Consider the following 20,754-nt stretch of genomic DNA (forward strand, 5'->3'; position numbering starts at 1 on the left):
GTCTGGATGCCACGGAACGCACCTTCCCCCGTAGGTCATTCCACCTCTTCCTGATGTCATCCCAATTTCTAGGGTTCTGTCCCACTGCGTTGACCCTGTCCACTATTCTGCGCCATAGCTCCATCTTCCTAGTTATGGATGTGTGCTGCACCTGTGATCCGAATAGCTGTGGCTCTACCCGGATGATTTCCTCCACCATGACCCTGAGCTCCTCCTCCGAGAACCTGGGGTGTCTTTGCCGTGCCATGGGGTGGTGTGGGTGATGTGTGGGGTGGTGTGTGGGGTCATAAGTGTGCTGATATGTAGTGGTGTGTAGTGTGAGGTGCGTGGAAGTTATGTGGGTGATGGTGTTGTGTGCCTGTGGATGCTAGTATTGTTGATGGTGGTGTCTCTCTCTGGCCTTTGTTCGTGATTTTAGGTCGTAGGGGTTTGTGGGTGATGTGGGTGTGTGTTTTATATTGTATTGGGTGTGTGGGAGTGGTGTGTGTATGTGTATCAGGTGTGTGTATTTCGAATTGTCCAATGTGGTAGTGTTTTGTATATGTGTGTGTATTTTGAGCGTGGCTGTGTGTGCCGCCAATGGAATACCGCGGTTGAAAGACCGCTGATTGGATTCGTGGGTCGTGATAGTGTGGGCGTATTTCTTTTGGCGTGACAGTGGAGGATTTGGTATGGTCAGTTTATCACTGACCTTTGGTGTGGCGGACTTGTGTGGGTGTCTGAATGTTGGCGGATTCCGTGCTGTGGGTCATAATAGCTGTGGCGGTTTTCCGCAGCCGCGGCGGTGTGTTGGCGGTCTTCTGCACGGTGGTATGCTGCTTTTACCGCCAATGTTGTAATGACCACCTGTGTGTGTGAAAATGCCACTTTTAGAAAGTGGGCATTTTTTTGCTTAAACCATTCTGTGATTCTGCCTGTTTGTGGATTCACTGTCTGGGTCAGTTTGACATTTGGGCTGTTGGCACCTCTCAATAGACAGTGACACAAAGGGAGCTGGGATGTGGCCTGCATCTCCTGATGCGCCATCTGTGCTAGGAGGGAGGCGAGGAGTGGTCACTGACACCTGAAAGGGATGTGCCTGCCCTCACACAATGCAGTCTCCAACCCCCTGGTGTGTGTCAGGGGCCTGGCCTGGGCAAGGCAGGATTTCACAAATAAGAGAGACTTTCCTTGAGAATCCACACACAGTCCGCCGTATTTCCGACCGAAATTTCCGACGCAACCTCCGAGACGCGGCTGAAGAAACGTCGGTTGCCGACTTCGCAGCTGAAATCGATGATCTGCCTGCAGTGCGGCTGGAAGATCACTGCACACGGCTAGAGAAATGACACGCCACATCGCCAAAAGAGGTTGGTAACATCGCAAATGTGCGAAAAAACAACACAACGCCAGCCCGGACCCGAGTGCTTGCCCAGATCGACGCATCGCTGTCCAGCAGAGAGGAAAAACAACGCACACCGACTCGACCGGAGAAGGAGAAACGACGCACGGTCTCGCATGCAGGTGAGAAATCGACGCATCGCTAACCTTTTTCGACGCACACTCATCCGTGCATGTTATTTTTACGCTACCCAGGTAATTTTCAATGCTTACAGTGTTTTTACTGTTTACAAAAGGCTTTAAGACTCTTTTGCTTTTAAAAATAATAACTTGACTTGTGTATGTTGGATTTTTGTCGTTTTGGTCTTGTTTTGTTCTGATAAAAATTTCCTATTTTTCTAAACCTGTGTTGTGTCATTTTGTAGTGTTTTCACTGAGTTAATGTGTGTGTTGCTACAAATACTTTACACTTAGACTCTGAAGTTAAGCCTGTCTGCTCGAGCCAAGCTACCAAGGAGGTAAGCGTGGGTTAGAAGAGGATGATTCTCCTTTACCCTGATTAGAATGAGGGTTGTTGCTTGGACAGGGGGCAACTTGACTGCCAACCAAAGACCCCATTTCTAACATATTTCCTAACTATAACATCCCTATAACCTTTGTTTTTTTCAGTGAACCATCGGACACCCTTCTAGGGCTGATTTCAGCCCCTTAGACCTCATCTCCTGGGACCTGGCCATATGTGTAAATGGAAGGGGGCTGAACTGCCCCTTCCCTGAGCCATTAATGGCCATGGGGAACCCATCCCACAGGGCCATTTCATTGGCTATGTCTCAGAATGCTCACACCAGGTACATAGCCGTTTCCCTGCCCGCATTGTTGCAGGCAAGGAAACCTGTGTTTTCTCTCTTGTGGAGCAAGCAATCGCAAATCTCCCACCAAGCTTCAGCAAACACCAAGTCTGCACCCCGGCGGCAGGAGTTTGAAAAATGCTCCCACTCACTAGAAGTGGCCTTCAGATCTGTTTTCTTGCTCGCAATGATACAGGTAGAGAAACAGATCTAAATATAGCTCCCGCCCACAGGGATCAGTGTTATTAGCTGCTCCCTGTGGGTGAGAGCAGTGCTAGCACCCTTTGGATGAGGTTAGTTGACTGGGGCCATGGGGTCCTTGCAGCTCCCCCCTAAGCCACCAATGATAGTGTGGTGTGTTCCCTGGGTAGGCACCAGGGCACTCACCCTTGGCTAGCCGGGCCCAGGAGACAGGGTCCCCAGGGCCAAAATCGGCCTGGGAAAGCAGGCTTCATGCCACCTCCCCCTTGAATATCAATCTGGGCTCCAGAGATGCAGTTCTAGGTCTGGAATTGGCCCAGTAGGTGGGCCCACAGGCCCCACCTCCTTAAATGTGTTGCCAGGCATCAGGTGATGGGGCCCGCAGGGCCAAAAGTGGCCCAAGAAGGGGGATGCATGCTCCCTCCCTCTAAAGATGTGCCAGGACCTGGGAGATTGGGGTCCCTGTTCCCATATATGGCCATGGAGAGGGCCGTGTGCCCCCTACCCTCAATTTTAATTAGTGACCCTGGGGACTGGTGTCCACAGGGCTTATCAAGGCTCGGGGAGAGGGCCACCCAGCCCCCTCACCTTTAATAAGGGGTAGGGGGGTCTCCAGGGCCTGACAAGTCTCAGGGAGGGAGGCTCTCCCCTTTAATTTAAATAGTGGCCCTGGGTATGGGGTCCTTGGGCCCTAAGGAGGCTAAGGTAGGGAGGCAAGTGGCCGTCTACCCCTTTAAAATATATATGGCCCTGGAAGATGGGGTCCCCGAGCCATAATAGGTTTGGGGAATTGGGGCAACATGGCCCCCTCTTCTTTAAGTAAAAAGGCCTGGGGTACCATGGTTCAGGCTCTGTAGCCAACACCCCATGGCACACAGTTGAAGGCTGTGTGTGGTGTGAGGTTGCCTGCTTTTGGGGGGGTTGCCACAGGGTCAGCTGCTTGGCTGCATGTGATGGGTTGGCCGCAGGCCCTGCAGCCACCCCCACACCATGAACAGCCAGAGATCTTTTGCGGCAGCGGTTAGATTAACGCATATTAATTAAATATTACTTTGCTTTAAAGAACCTTGGAAATTTGCAGAAAAAGCTGAAGGGTAAAGTGATGCTATAATTAGGTGAAATGGTCAGTGACTCATTCACTCACCATCCCCTGCTAATTACTTTATCTATTACATCACTCATGACATGTCCTTTGACATCAATGATAACATCACAGTGCATGGTGGGGGTGTAACCCCTTTCGCCTCATTCTGCCTGTGCCAGAGATAATGTATGCAAGGGGGGCATTCCCCCATGAGGGGGGCTGAAAAATGGCACAAACTTTGCATCATTTTTAAAAACATTTTAATGCCTGCTCAGAGATCAAACACTGACACAACAGTGGGTGCCCTGGGTGAACACCAGAGCACCCATCTTTTATTGCTCTGGGTCCTGGGGTCCCTTGGGCCTAAGTCAGCCTAGGAAGGGGTGCAGATGCCCCCACCCCTAAATAATATGGCAGGGTTTGGGGAATGGGGTCCCTGGGGCCCAAATTGGCAAGGGGGCACATGTTATAACTTCTCTACACATTATAGGTAGGTTTGTGACTGCTTCTGTTTAGTGATAGTTAAGTAAGGGTTTCCATAGCAGGAAGAACGTTTTTAGAAACAAAATGTTTTTGTTTGGCTAAAAACTAGAATGCCATTTGACCAATCTGAACCAAATTTTCCAAAACAATCTGATCTGTCAAGCGGGGACCAAGAAAAATGAAATTTTGGAAAGACAGACAGAAAAAACAGATGAATAGAATTAGGTAAAATTTTGCAGAAAGTTAGGACTTTACTCAGAAAGCATGTTTTCACTGATTTGGTGTCCTATATTTGACACTTTTTGAGAAATTCATATGGGATGTTCATGGTGGCGATGAAGGGGTTAAAAATATAGGTATATCTGAACGGTTGGTTCCGAAGGAGTCCCACGGGAATGCCTGCAGTACTGTAACTTTTTTTAAAAGGGTGTCTGATTGGCTTCCAATTAATCAAAGAAGTTTCTCCATTTGAATATTTGGGTTCTGTGAGATCTGATTGGCTGGTCAAAAATGTTGCTGCAACCATTGAAGTATACCAAGACTTGCTCCCCGTGTCCTAAACCACTACAAAAATAAGATTAAAGGGAACAGGATAGGGACAATCATACAGTCGGACAGAGAGCTCCACATGGTAATGTAAGGGGAAAGTAAAAAGTTTTTTTGTTTAACTTAAAGATAAATAACAAATGTACTTTTATGTGAAATACTATTGTAAATTTGTTTAGTATATGTATTTAAAATGCTGCAGCACTGTTAATTTAATTTGAATTAACACTTTATTAAAGGTGAATATTCTAAATTAAATTAAAGGGCAATTATTAATTTAAATTAAAAATAAATTCCAAGCTACAGAAACAATATTTTTAATATGCTTTAATATGTTTTAAAAGTGATGGTTAGAATATTTGAAATTAATTCAGTTGTATTTTATTAAACATTAATGTTACACTACATTTTAATTTCAACATAGTGTCAACTATTTTATAATTAATACTAAATATGTACTATTTTTATATAATGATATTTTTAATACTAATTTATAATTATTTATATTTTTAACATTTAAATCCTTAACCTTTGATTTAACATTATTTCCTAAGGGGTTTTATTTGAATTCCCTACATCTATTATTTTCTATGGGACGGTGTTGCAGTACCAGTGATTGGTCATGTGAGGTGAAACATTTATTACTGTTTTATTTATTAAAGGTTCCAGAAGCACACACAAGTAATTATTTATTGTATTATTTATGGAATGTTTTTGACTAAGAGAGTGTAATGGTGCTAAACCTTACCTGAACAGTGCTGAAAGATCAAAAGCAAAGCGAAAGTCAGAACACTGAAGTTACATAAAGTATCTCCAGAAGAGAAAGGATTTGAGGGTTTTCCAAAATAGACAACAATTACCCCACCTCTCAGGGACTAGGTAATGAATGGAGTGTTCACCTACCATTTTAATTTTAATCTAAATGTATGAGCCTGCAGCAGTAATTTAGAGCTGGAATGTAAGAAAAACAAAATGTCCTACTAGGTTGGCATTAATTCAGATCTCCAGTGACTTGACTTTACATGTGTAAAATGGGGGATGTCCATGAAAAGAGTCTGTCCCAGTTCCTCTGCAGGGAATTTACAGTGAAGCCCTGCTACCTGTAAGTCACAACATAATGCTATTTGGCTTTGCCCACACTGCTAATTGTTTACCTTCCCATTGTTCATAAAACACAATGTTTATGTTTTCATGAACCCTGCCTGTTTGGTTCAGCTTTGATCCCTTCACATGTACAAACCATTTAATTGGCAGACAAACTGCACATTCCTCAGGCAGCACAGCAGATCTGCTATGATGGGGCTGTCAGGGAGCACATCAGGTCAATGAGGAGGCATATAGTGCAGCAGTGTCGGGATCATCAGCAATGGCCCAGCTTCCTACAGGGCTGTCCTATCAAAAAGTTGGTAGAGAGACTAAGGTGGGTTGTCCTATTAATCTTGGCCTGGCTGCTATGTTTGGTTCCTCCTGGGAATCATGCTTTACTGGTTTGAATGTCCAGTGCAAGATTCCTGCTCTGCTGCTACAATGTAGCCTTTGAGTTGCCAGCAAATGAAGAAAAGTAAATGAAAAAGTGTTTTGCTGTGCATGTTTGGGAGAAAGTGTGTTTGTGAGTGACTGAGAGAGAATGAGATTGAGTGAGAGTGCATGTGTTAATTTAGTGTGTTGAGAGTGTCAAAGACAATTAAAAAGCATGAGAATTATTGTGGGAAGGTGACAGTGAGTATGAATAAGTGAAAGTGAAAGTGTGGGAGTAAGTAAAGCGGTATAAGTGATAATAATGAGTGAGCGATGAGGAGATTTTGAGATGGAGTGAGTCACGGGTGTTTAAAATAAGTGGGGGAGGAGGTACATCAGGATTCATGGGCCTAAGCAGCCTTCTGAGACATATTTATAAAGGAAGAGCACCTGCATCCCTGGAGCACAATTCATAGCCCCTCTATACCAGTAGTTTCACTGAGGGTCAGTGATTATGAAAGACTGGGTTTGTGTAAGTGCTTTATGAGTAGAGTGAGAGTGAGAATCAGTGAGTGTATGGGTACATTTGTGTGTGAGTTACACTGAGTGAGAGTGATCATGCATCAGATGAGTGAGAGAGTGTGACTTATAGTGAGTGAAGGGACAGAGCCTGAATGAGACAGAGAGTGGTATGAGCGAGAATGATTGTAAGTGAGTAAAAGTGTGTTTGTTAGCATGTTTTATGCTTCTGAGTCTGCTGAAGGTCATGGCATACTCAAGATAAATCTTGGCTTATGGGAACACCCTAACACAATTGTTGTCACTGACATATTGAAAGCAATGTTTGGAATAACGTAGGACACCAGATGGAAAATGTAGGCCATGGTTGTAATTTTTGCCATACGGGAACACTGATGGGAAAATGATGGTGCTGGCATGCAAGAGGTAATATAGGGCAACTATTTTGGCCAAGTTGAGGGAAGCAAACCATGAGAAATAACTGAATCTGATATACTTGGGATACATTTTGACATGTGGGTTACCCATGGTATATGGGCAGTTTCGAAGGGAACATTCTGTTACTATTACATTGTACATAGTTCTTGTCATGTGGGGGTATACAAGACAAAACTCTGGCACTGGCACACTGGAAGTAATTTTTTACATATAGAGGGATAGTCAAGGTAAATTAAAACAATGAGGTGGACCAGTGGCAAGTATTCTGCCCTACAACTTTCAGGGGTCATCAGCCTCCACTGTCAAGAGGCATGATTGAGTTTTGCCATGGCAGTATTTTTTTGCCTACTAAAACAGCATGCTAATACCTGACTGTGGATGTGTTAAATGGAATTATACTCTTGCTTTGTGAATGCATAGGTAGTGTGAAACATGGGAATGTACAAAAATGTGATGAATTAGGGACATAAGAGTAACATCACAGTATACTGATCCACATGATAGCAATGCAGGAATGTTTACATTTGCAGACATTGATGCCGAAGCATCTTGCCGGTGTTATCTTTACTCTGAATCATGTGTGGTGTTTTGTTAATGAAGGAATGTTGTCTGGTTCGACAGTAAATATTTCAGTGTAGAATTTTGGAACATTTGATGGTGGTAAGATTTGTATAAATAATGAGAGAGAGAGAAAGAGAGACGGCAAGGATGAGACTATGGAGAGAAAGAGAAGAAGTGTAAAACATCTGAAGGGAGACCACTAGTTATATGTGTGGGGTTTAGAAGAAAAGACATTGCACACTATACAGAAAAGAAAATGATGTCTGTTGGGTGAGAGTAGAGTGTGTAACCAGTAAACCATAAACCATTGGCATTAATCTTAAAAAACTCACAAATCTGGAGTTCCTATTCCCATTCCCACCAAAGTACTGGATTTAGTCCTTAACTTCACAGGAGAGAACCTCCAAACATTGCCAATGTGTGGTGTACATAGTTTTGAAGTTTTTAAAACCCACCGACTCACACATGACACAGCCGACTTTTCTATATGTTAATCTTCAGGTGTAATCATTGAAATAACCCTCGCCATTAGTCATATGGACCTTTGTTTGTCAATAAGGAGAAGTCAAAAGGAGCAATTGTCTATATCAAGACCATTTAACGATGAGATCAATAAATATTTTAGCACAGTTAATAAATAGAATTTGTGGGAATTAAAGGGTTTTATTAATCAATTACTTAGTTCATTATTTATACAATATATATCAGTCTTCTAAAGATCAACATCAGAAATGAATGTAATTCAGTAATCTATATTTCACCATAAGAAAGAATACAATGTTTGTAAGTATAATAAGTAATGTTGTAATAATGCAATGAGCATGTTCCATAAAGGAATTTCCCTCATTTAAATTAAATTAGGTTGGAATAAAAATGTTAAGTATTAGCTTAGAATCTTGATAACGAGTTCTGATGAGAGAATAAATGCATAAACTTAAAGACTTTTTTCGTCCAATTAAAATACTTTTAAGCTGGAAAGTATCCTCAGTTATAAATCAGCAGACATCTAATGAAACAATTTATAGGCTCAAAGCAATCTCACATAGAGACAGAAATGGTTTTAAAGAAACCTAATTATGGTTCTCCTGCAAATGTGAGGTAGAGAACTCCACTTCCAGTCTAGGAACACAGACTAATATACAAAAAACAATATTATAGAAGGAAACATGTATCCTTTGCTTTGTTCATAACATCCAATAGGATTTCAGTAATCCCCTGGGAGTAAGTTAAGTCTCCAGTTCCTCAGGTCTTTACAATGGGCAACAGACACAAGACCTTGAAAATATACTTTGTCCACATTTTGCAGTTCAGACAGTTCATTCCATGAATCACCTTTTCTGTTGTCTCCTCTCTTCCCAGTGAAAACCTCACTATCAGTTGTCTAATACAAAACAAATGCCTATTTAGAAACTAACTGAAGGCTTCTGGAAAGTTACAGTGTCTGCAGAAAAACAGAAAAGCATCTCATGCAAAGCAACAGCTCAACATTAAACACAGTTCTTTCAATGTTCAATTTCTTTTCAATAAAGTGCATTTTCATTTGTAATGTGAGGAAATTGGCTGGCTCATATGTTTGTATGTGTGCATGGACTTGCAAGCGACATTCCACCCTGGATTGCCCCCTCCGGCCCCCTGGAAGAAGTTATTCTCATAAGAGATGTTTACCAGATTGGAGTAATATTAGGTATGCGCAAATTCACATTTTAAGAATTTCAAAAGTGAATTTTAATATTCTTAATTCAATGTTTTGCAATGGCAAAGATTCTTGAAAATTCATCATATTTTGGGCCAGATGTATCAAAATGCAATTTTGCTTTTCCTAAATAGCAACTCCATGGAAATCTCTATTTCGGACATGCAAAATGATATGAATGAAATTACCGATTTCCTAATAACGATTCCTATGAAGTAGGAATCGTTATTAGAAAATCGCAATTAGGAAATCCCATGGCATTTGCCATTGGGCTGGTTTTTGTACATCTGACCCATTATGTTTTAATGCCTTATTTAAATACATTCTAGAAAATGATTTTGCCCCATCATTGCGATGCTGTCATATTTCTGGAGTACAGTAGCAATCACTTAGATTTTTTGCCAGGAAATATCATTCAACTAATTGAACCATATTGTTGGCTACTTCGTAGATTCATTTAAATTGTCCCCTCCACAATCTTGGGATTCTGCACAATCCATTTTACATTCATCCTGGAGTAGGTAGAATTAAGCTCAATCATCGGTCTAGACACAATTTTTCAGTACTGCTGATTAGCTTCAACAGAATCTTCCCTCTTGCGAGAGCCTGATCTTTTGCTGCACCAACATCAAAAGCTCAGAGTAACTTCATCAAAACAGGGTAACCCAGCACTTCTCAATCACCCTACGCTCTGACTTTAGTCTCAAGCTGAAGTGTTTAGCTTGAAGCAGTGGAAGGGACGGAGGTGAAGTCAAACAGTAGGTAGAACTGCAACACAGGACCCTATCAGACTTTTATTGCCATCAGTCCCCACACAACCATTTCTCATGCTGTCCTACACGTCGTCACAATCGAGTACATCATTTTCTGAAGATAACAAACGCATCAGCAATACGAGTTCAAAAGTCACAAAATGCAAAGAGAAGAATCATAAATGTGCCACTTTAGCAATGCTCACATAGAGGTAGATAACTGTTATTTGTAAATTCGCAAATAATTCTATGAATAATTCAACATGGTTGAAATTTCCACTTCCGGAACTATAATTAAAAAGTGCATTAGCACTTGTAGCTTTTGTTTTTATTTCTCAATGGGGACATTAAATATTATTCTTAACTGGAACATGCATTAGCCCCTGATTTTTGCAATTTCCAGAAGTTCCTCCGTGATGAGACTCGTACGTGTTAGTGAATAACCACAAAGAGAGTCGAATGTGCGTGCTTAAAGACTGCATGCTTTGCACTTTTTGGCTTGTTGCAAAGTTTATACTTAATGCAGCAGAGCTGAGTTGGTTATAGTGGCAAACCACTGAGCATGGCTATATGTCGGACCTATGTAATATGAAATGTCATGATAAAGACACTAGGCCCGACGCATTTATTGTGGAAAGCATAGGTTAAAGTCAATAGCCATTTAGGTGTGGATTGTTAATAATCTATATTAAAGTCTACAGATAACTGTTTTGTTACATAGAATCTCACTGATTACCATAGTAGGTGTGGGTTTTGACATTGACCACCACTCTGATGAACCCTGGGGAATTTTACTATGATGTTTTTTTAGGTCCTTTTATGTTTAAATATTTGTATTTGTTTTTCCAAAAAGTCACAGAGAAAAAGAAGAACATAAAACAAACAGCAACAGGTTTTGGTATCAGGGTATCATCACACAAGTCCCTCCCTTTGAGACTCAGTATACAGTTTATTATGGGTCCATGTCTGACTAGTTGGTATTGAGAACCTGGGACATGTGTAGGAAAAAGCTGTGGGCTTGGCCAGCTGGAGGAGAGAGAGAGGCTGGGTACTGGACCACCAAGAGGGCGTTGGGGCTGGAAGCCCCGATCATGTGTGACATGACGGTGAATCATGGTCTCTGTCAGACAATGGAAAGGGGGGAGAGGCTTATGTGCCAGACCTCTTATATGTGTGTTGGGGAGATACAAATATATACATATAAAAATAAACTCTGTTCTTGATCATTCATCTGAATATCAGGCATTCATGTGTGGCCGTAAAAACCACTGTCTCCAGCTAATTTTCCTGGTTTGGGGTAGTAGGTTTGGACCATTAACAGAGAATGCATAAGTTAGCTGCAGTCAGTACAGAGACTATACAATGGTTCTTCTGTGTTTTAAGAGCCAGCAGGACTGCCAGCAGAGCCTGAAGGGGCACAGTATGTCCAAGGTTGTGTCTCATTAGAAGGTCAATTAAGTTCTAACTGACATTAAGCAAATGCTAACAGCAGAGAATTTGCAGTATGTCACAGCCTGTCTGGTTAAAGTGCCAGCAGTTGGATGTAGACGTACACTTGGCTCTGTGCAGTTTGGACTAGAAACAGTGCCAGACCCATAGAGCATTGAAATAACAAAACGTAATCCAAACTTCCTGCAGTCCCTTGCCATTTGAGGCCATAAGTTGTGACCAGTGCACTAGAATATATATGACTTACAGTCTATTCTGCCATCGGGTCCAGAGGAGAAGTTCTGGAGGTTCAGAAAACTGTTTAGTCACAATGGGGCCATAAAGACCAGGGACCAGGTTTTTTAATTGACCCATTGCACCAAGTAGGAATGAAGTGATGAAGGGGGTGAGGACCAGTCTCACAAGTGGGACTGGGAAAGGAGACAGTGTCTGATTTGGTGATATCTCCAGAAGTGAAGGGAACATGGCAGATGGTGCTCTCCAGTGAGATCAGCAAAGGTGTTAATAGTTCCCATGTCAGAAGGATGGGTGGGAATAAGGCTTTGGAGGCTTCTCAGTTTTATGAATGATGGTTTTTATTAACGATTTATGCTGGAAACTGAGTCAAAGAAATCTATATACTCCAGGGAGAAAAAATATAAATCCCAGTCTTTTTCTTTGTAGCCAATTCTTCAACTGTTAAATATCAGTTCCTTTGGGTGAGCCAGGCTTATTATCTTCCTTCTTCCTTTAGGTTTTGTTCATGGTGAACACCACCAGCACCATCAGGGGAAGCATGATGATAAGTTATAAGGTAGGCATATGTACTCTCCTAGACTCTCTGCTATTTTCCTTCTTCAGATTTCCTTGTCCTAGTTGTTAATCCGTCACCAGACACCCTCGTGTGAAGGTGGACAAAATTAGGAGAAAGAGAGGAAAGATGTTGTAAAACCCTCTGTCTGGGTCGTAGTTTTTACTCCTGGTCTGCGGGATAGAGCTAGGTGGGGGATTAACCTATTTATATCCCCTCTATGAATGAATTAGGTAGAAGCATGCTCTTTTTAGGTTCCTGGATAAAGCTTCTTGATATTTATTAATAGGGGTTATCTCTCTGTCTTTGTTATTTCCATCATTCATGCTCCTTTTTCCTGACACACACCACCAACACCATGTGGGCGTAAACAGACTAACCAAAGGGAAATTTGTGATAAGGAAAAAAAAAAGACTTTTAAGAGAAAAAAAACAAAGTCTTATGCATCCCTACAACACAATTACAACTGACCATCTTGCTCTCGGGTCACTCACTCTGGGTGGCCACAACTCTACTAAGATGTGGTTGGGTTAAGTCAAAAAAGGCTGGTGGAGTCCAACAGTCCCCACTCCACCTCTCTGACTCCTCACTTGGCTTGAACTCCTTGTCAAGTGCTTCTTCTTTCACTTGGTGTGATCCTCCTTTTCCCCAGGGGCCTCAGTCTCCTCCCAATCAGCTACAGTACACCTCCTCGCATCCTGTGTTCTTCTGTCATCAGCGTCTTCCCCGTAGAGAGGCCCACCCCCTTTTGTTCCTTTCTCTCCTTTATGGCCCGCAATTCTCCTACCGGCACCTGTGGATGGGAGCCCTTCTTTGCCTTCTGTTGGTGGTTGGCATGGATAGTTTTATTTTCTGTTTCCAGATCTAAGCAACATCTGACCTGTATTTTCCCTGGAGCCACGTTCACATGCAAGGGTAATGAAGGGGAGAACTCAAGCTCTGTGTTACATCTTTCCTCCCTCACTTTCTTCCTCAGAAGAAATGTTGGCTAGGGATTTCTAGAAAGAAATTATACATTAGTTTGTTCACTCCCTTTTCTATGCTGTGTTTGAAATCTAAAGGGATGAAGGGCTAAGAACCATCTTAACACCTGAGCACTATTTCCTTTGTTTTTAGCCATCCACTCTTAGGGAGCATAGTTGGTATAAAAATCAAATTCCTGTGCCTCAAAATAGTAACAAGAAGCTTCACTCTCCTACTTGACAGACAGTCCTTCTTTTTCTTGTTTTGAATTTTTTTTTTTCTCAAGGAACAAGTTTTTGACTTTGGTATAAAATAGGTTTGTTCTATTTCCTGTATATCCTTCTGTGCCTGTACTGCCCCTAGTCCTACCCCGGAAGCATCAGTTTGAAATATGAATCTTTGGGAATGATCTGGGGAGCAGAGGATAAAGTCTGAGGCAAGGGGGCAGTGAGATGGGAAAACCGGGGAATATGTTTTTTATAATACCATGCTAATCCAATAAATGCCCTAAGATCCCTTTTGGACTGCAGGAAGGGTACTTGCAATATAGCTGCTGCTTTCTCTGTCTGGGATTGTATCAATCCCTTTCTTAGAATTACCCCACATATTTTACTTGTTTGGCAGCCATGTAATTTCCTCCAGGTTCTGTTTAAACTCTTATTTCACTAATGCCCCAGGACAGCTTGCAGATGTTTTACATGTTCCTCTCAGGTTGGACTAAATATAGTGATATCATCAATGCAGGCATCAGTATAGGCCTGATGTGGTTAAAATATGATATTCATCATTTTTTGAAAGGTGGCTGGGGCCCCTTGTAAACCAAAGGGTATAACATCTTCTTTTCAAATGTTGGAAGCAGGAGCAAAACATAATCTCGGTCTGAAAAAAACCCTAGGATTTGTTTTCTGCATTTGTTGTTTCTGTTCTACATGAGTTCTCATGATGTCTCTTATTGGACTCAAGTACGTTTTTAAGTCACTAACATATTCAGGGAGGTTCTTTGAATTGTCTTTTTCTTGTTCCCATACCTCTTGCACATGTTCTAAAAAAATATGAAGTTTACGGCAAAGCAGTAAGTCAAAAGGTGATAACCCAGTGCTAGTTTGCTCTTTACACTGCATAGCAAATAGAGCTAAGAGTAACATCTGCTCCCACTTTTGAGCTTCTAAATCCAAGAGCTTCTTTAGGATTAATTTTAGGGTAGACTTGTACCGCTCAACTCAGTATCAGTTTGGGGGTGGTAAACAGCTGTTCTTATTTGTTTATTCCTAAGCTCCTTCCATACCTGCTTCATGAGAATGGACATGAAATGCGTACCTTGGCTTATCAATATCTCTCAAGGGAAACCAACCCAAGAAAAGATTTTGATCATAGCTTTGCCTATTTGGGTAGTATTAAGGTATCTGAAGAGAATAGCTTTGGAGTATAGGGTGGCGTAATCCACCATAACTAAAACATACCAAAATCCACTAGGGAGGAAACCAGTGGTCCTATGATATCCTTACCTACTCAGGTAAAAAGGACTCCCATATCTGTTCTTCAGTAAATTTAGATAGGACAGGTGGCCCTTTCTGTTTTTCCTCCCTTCTTTGTCTTACTTTTCTTGATTTTGGAAGAAGGCCATTCTTCCTCCAGGACTTCTCTATATGGTTCCTCCTCCCACCAAGAGCTTTGGTTCTCCCTAGAGTCCTTAACCAAGGATAGTATTTCAGGATAATCAGTGCCGACAATAGGCGGTTCAGGCAGTGTCAGAGTTGTTTGAAGTCAGCGGAAGACTTATTAAGCAACAGGTAGTCTTCAATTGGGCCTACACCTCCAGAAACAAGTTGCATTGTGTTGAGTCAACATGTGTGGGATTTAGATAGAGCCAGTTGTAAGCCTGACTTGATGTGAGAGTGATGGGAGCATGGTCAGAGACTTCCCCTATGCCAACGCACATGATCGTGTCATAGGTAGTGTTGTGGTATTGGTCAGGAGCAAGTCCAGCCGGGATTCTGACCTGTAAGCAGGAGATAGGTATGTGTATTTCCAGTTCAATGTATGAACTAGCCCTATTCGAAGAGATACTCTTGCCCCTCCTTGATGTTGGAGCTCTACTCTCACTACAGGATATGTCTTTTTGTCCCCATGAAAGCACTGAATATTTACTAAATCCGCCGGGTCGGGAATCTTTCCAGGATTAACCAGAGGTCTCATTACACTTTGCTTACATCCTATGTCTAGTAAGACTAGTAAGTACTGGGTGGCTATGTGTTCTAGTCCCCCACTATTGAAACACTGGGGTCCACTTGATCCTGAAGGGTTCTCAAAAGTAGGGTAATGGTATTAACCTTTCAAAAATGTCCCTGAACTATTGGGTTTTTCAAGGCCATCAGTTCTTTCTCATAGGTTTGGATCATCTCAACCTCCTCTCATTTCTGAAGCCTGGTTAAAAGCACTAGCTATCTCTACAGCTGTTTCTATGGTTAAGCAGCTTTGTTTCCTGAACCACTTCTGTACTTGGGAATGTAAAATGGAGGGAAATTGCTTAAAATATATTTTCTCTAGAATTTCTTCTTTAGTATCACTCTCAAGTTTTAGCCGCCTATCAGCTATGTCCTTCACCCGGTAATATAAGGCTTGAGGAGTTTCTTGTGCTCCTTCCCTAATTTGTCTAGGACTTATACAATAGGTCTCATCTTCGATACCTAATTGTTTCAACGTGCTCTTATTAATGTCTAGTGAGGTGGTAGTGCCTTGAGAAGTTACCTCCTGATATGCTGTTTGTAAATCGTCCATTAACAATGGTCTTAAATATAGGCCCTACTGATCCTCGGATCACCCTGAAGCTTGAGCTAGTTGTTTAAAGTTATTGGAAGAAAAATCTGGATCTTCTCTTCTATTTCTGAAAGACGACAGAAGGTACACTACTTAAGCCAATTTGTCCTGAGAGTGAGAAACATTTTTTATACAATATATATCAGTCTTCTAAAGATCAACATCAGAAATGAATGTAATTCAGTAATCTATATTTCACCATAAGAAAGAATACAATGTTTGTAAGTATAATAAGTAATGTTGTAATAATGCAATGAGCATGTTCCATAAAGGAATTTCCCTCATTTAAATTAAATTAGGTTGGAATAAAAATGTTAAGTATTAGCTTAGAATCTTGATAACGAGTTCTGATGAGAGAATAAATGCATAAACTTAAAGACTTTTTTCGTCCAATTAAAATACTTTTAAGCTGGAAAGTATCCTCAGTTATAAATCAGCAGACATCTAATGAAACAAGTTATAGGCTCAAAGCAATCTAACATAGAGACAGAAATGGTTTTAAAGAAACCTAGTTATGGTTCTCCTGCAAATGTGAGTTAGAGAACTCCACTTCCAGTCTAGGAACACAGACTAATATAAAAAAAACAATATTATAGAAGGAAACATGTATCCTTTGCTTTGTTCATAACATCCAATAGGATTTCAGTAATCCCCTGGGAGTAAGTAAACTCTCCAGTTCCTCAGGTTTTTACAATGAGCAACAGACACAAGACCTTGAAAATATACTTTGTCCACATTTTGCAGTTCAGCCAGTTCATTCCATGAATCACCTTTTCTGTTGTCTCCTCTCTTCCGAGTGAAAACCTCACTATCAGTTGTCTAATACAAAACAAATGCCTATTTAGAAACTAACAGAAGGCTTCTGGAAAGTTACAGTGTCTGCAGAAAAACAGAAAAGCATCTCATGCAAAGCAACAGCTCAACATTAAACACAGTTCTTTCAATGTTCAATTTTTTTTCAATAAAGTGCATTTTCATTTTCAATGTGAGGAAATTGGCTGGCTCATATGTTTGTATGTGTGCATAGACTTGCAAGCGGCATTCCACCCTGGATTGCCCCCTCCCGCCCCCTGGAAGAAGTTATTCTCATAAGAGATGTTTACCAGATTGGATTAATATTAGGTATGCGTAAATTCACATTTTAAGAATTTCAAAAGTGAATTTGAATATTCTTAATTCAATGCTTTGCAATGGCAAATATTCTTGAAAATTCATCATATTTTGGGCCAGATGTATCAAAATGCAATTTTGCTTTTCCTAAATAGCAACTCCATGGAAATCTCTATTTCGGACATGCAAAATGATATGAATGAAATTACCGATTTCCTAATAACGATTCCTATGAAGTAGGAAACACTATTAGAAAATCGCAATTAGGAAATCCCATGGCATTTGCCATTGGGCTGGTTTTTGTACATCTGGCCCATTATGTTTTAATGCCTTATTTAAACACATTCTAAAAAACGATTTTGCTCCATCACTGCGATGCTGTCATATTTCTGGAGTACAGTAGCAACCACTCAGTCAGCTAATTGAACCATATTGGTGGCTACTTTTTAGATTTATTTCAATTGTCCTCTCCACATTCTTGGTATTCTGCACAATCCATCTAACATTCATTCTGGAGTAGGTAGAATTAAGCTCAATCATTGATCTAGACACCATTTTTCAGTACTGCTGATTAGCTTCAACAGAATCTTCCCTCTTGCGAGAGCCTGAGTTTTTGCTGCACCAACATCAAAAGCTCAGAGTAAGTTAATCAAAACACGGTAACCCAGCACTTCTCAATCACCCTACGCTCCGACTTTAGTCTCAAGCTGAAGTGTTTAGCGTGAAGCAGTGGAGGGGACGGAGGTGTAGTAAAACAGTAGGTAGAACTGCAACACAGGACCCTATCAGACTTTTATTGCCATCAGTCCCCACACAACCATTTCGCATGCTGTCCTACACGTCGTCACAATCGTGTACCACATTTTCTGAAAACAACAAACGCATCAGCAATACGAGTTCAAACGTCACAAAATGCAAAGAAAAGAATCATAAATGTGCCACTTTAGCAATGCTCACATAGAGGTAGATAACTGCTATTTGTAAATTCGCAAATAATTCTATGAATAATTCCACATGGTTGAAATGTCCATTTACGGAACTATAATTAAAAAGTGCATTAGCACTTGTAGCTTTTGTTTTTGTTTCTCAATGGGGACATTAAATATTATTCTTAACTGGGACATGCATTAGCCCCTGATTTTTGCAATTTCTAGAAGTTCCTCCGTGATGAGACTCGTAGGTGTTAGTGAATAACCACAAAGAGAGTAGAATGCGTGTGCTTAAAGACTGCGGGCCAAATGTACACTTTTCGGCGCACAACTGCGCCAACGCAGTTGTGCGTCAAAAAATCTAACGCCGGCTAACGCCATTCTGAAGCGCCATGCGGGCGCCGTATTTATTCAATGACGTTAGCCGGCGTTAGCCGACGGAGCTGCCTGGTGTGCGTGAAAAAAAGTGACGTACACCAGGCAGCGCCGGCGTAAGGGAATATGGAGCTTGGGCGCCAAAAAATGGGGCAAGTCAGGCTGAGGCAAAATTTTCGCCTCAACCCGATTTGCGCCATTTTTTTTAACTCCCAACCCCCATTGAAATGACTCCTGTCTTAGCAAAGACAGGAGTCATGCCCCCTTGCCCAATGGCCATGCCCAGGGGACTTCTGTCCCCTGGGCATGGTCATTGGGCATAGTGGCATGTAGGGGGGCACAAATCAGGCCTCCCTATGCCACAAAAAAAAAAAAAAAATTACTTACCTGAACTTACCTTATGTTCTCTGGGATGGGTCCCTCCATTCTTAGGCGTCCTCCTGGGGTGGGCAAGGGTGACAGGGGGGGTCCCTGGGGGCATGGGAGGGCACCTCTGGGCTCCTTCCGAGCCCACAGGTCCCTTAACGCCTGCCCTGACCAGGCGCTAAAAAACGACGCTAAAGCGGCTGGACGTCATTTTTTTTGACTCGCCCACTACCGGGCGCGATTTTTGCCCGGGAGTGTAAATACGGCGCACATGCCTCAGAGTCAATTTTTTAGACGGGAACTCCTACCTTGCATATCATTAACGCAAAGTAGGTGCCCACGCTAAAAAGTGACGCAAACTCCATGGACTTTGGTGCTAGACGCGTCTAACGCCAGAGTATAAATATGGAGTTAGTTTTGCGTTGACTTTGCGTAAAAAAAACCGACGCAAATCCGGCGCAAACGGAGTATAAATATGCCCCTGCATGTTTTGCACTTTTTGGCTTGTTGCAAAGTTTATACTTAATGCAACAGAGCTGAGTTGGTTATAGTGGCAAACCAATGAGCATGGCTATATGTCGGACCTATGTAATATGAAATGTCATGATAAAGACACTAGGCCCGACGCATTTATTGTGGAAAGCATAGGTTAAAGTCAATAGCCATTTAGGTGTGGATTGGTAATATTCTATATTAAAGTCTACAGATAACTGTTTTGTTACATAGAATCTCACTGATTACCATAGTAGGTGTGGGTTTTGACATTCACCACCACTCTGATGAACCCTGGGGAATTTTACTATGATGTTTTTTTAGGTCCTTTTATGTTTAAATATTTGTATTTGTTTTTCCAAAAAGTCACAGAGAAAAAGAAGAACATAAAACAAACAGCAACAAGTTTTGGTATCAGGGTATCATCACACAGGTCCCTCCCTTTCAGACTCAGTATACAGTTTATTATGGGTCCCTGTGTGGCTAGTTGGTATTGAGAACCTGGGACATGTGTAGGAAAAAGCTGTGGGCTTGACCAACTGGAGGAGAGAGAGAGGCTGGGTACTGGACCACCAAGAGGGCGTTGGGGCTGGAAGCCCTGATCATGTTTGACATGATGGTGAATCATGTTCTCTGTTAGAAAATGGAAAGGGGGGAGAGGCTTGTGTGCCAGACCTCTTATATGTGTGTTGAGGAGATACCAATATATACATATAAAAATAAAATCTGTTCTTGATCATTCATCTGAATATCAGGCATTCATGTGTGGCCCTAAAAACCTCTGTTTCCAGCTAATTTTCCTGGTTTGGGGTAGTAGGTTTGGACCATTAACAGAGAATGCATAAGTTAGCAGCAGTCAGTACAGAGACTAGACAATGGTTCTTCTGTGTTTTAAGAGCCAGCAGGACTGCCAGCAGAGCCTGAAGGGGCACAGTATGTCCAAGGTTTTGTCTCATTAGAAGGTCAATTAAGTTCTAACTGACATTAAGCAAATGCTAACAGCAGAGAATTTGCAGTATGTCACAGCCTGTCTGGTTAAAGTGCCAGCAGTTGGATGTAGACGTACACTTGGCTCTGTGTAGTTTGGACTAGAACCAGTGCCAGACCCATAGAGCATTAAAATAACAAAACTTAATCCAAATTTCCTGCAGTCCCTTGCCATTTGAGGCCATAAGTTGTTACCAGTGCACTAGAATATATATGACTTACAGTCTATTCTGCCATCGGGTCCAGAGGAGAAGTTCTGGAGGTTCAGTAAACTGTTTAGTCACAATGGGACCATAAAGACCAGGGACCAGGTTTTTATAGTTGACCCATTGCACCAAGTAGGAATGAAGTGAAGAAGGGGGTGAGGACCAGTCTCACAAGTGGGACTGGAAAAATGACAGTGTCTGATCTGGTGATATCTCCAGAAGTGAAGGGAACGTGGCAGATGGTGCTCTGCAGTGAGATCAGCAAAGGTCTTAATAGTTCCCTTGTCAGAAGGATGGGTGGGAATAATGCTTCGGAGGCTTCTCAGTTTTATGAATGATGGTTTTTATTAACGATTTATGCTGGAAA

Source organism: Pleurodeles waltl, chromosome 1_2 (genome assembly GCF_031143425.1).
Source record: "Pleurodeles waltl isolate 20211129_DDA chromosome 1_2, aPleWal1.hap1.20221129, whole genome shotgun sequence".
NCBI lineage: Eukaryota > Metazoa > Chordata > Amphibia > Caudata > Salamandridae > Pleurodeles > Pleurodeles waltl.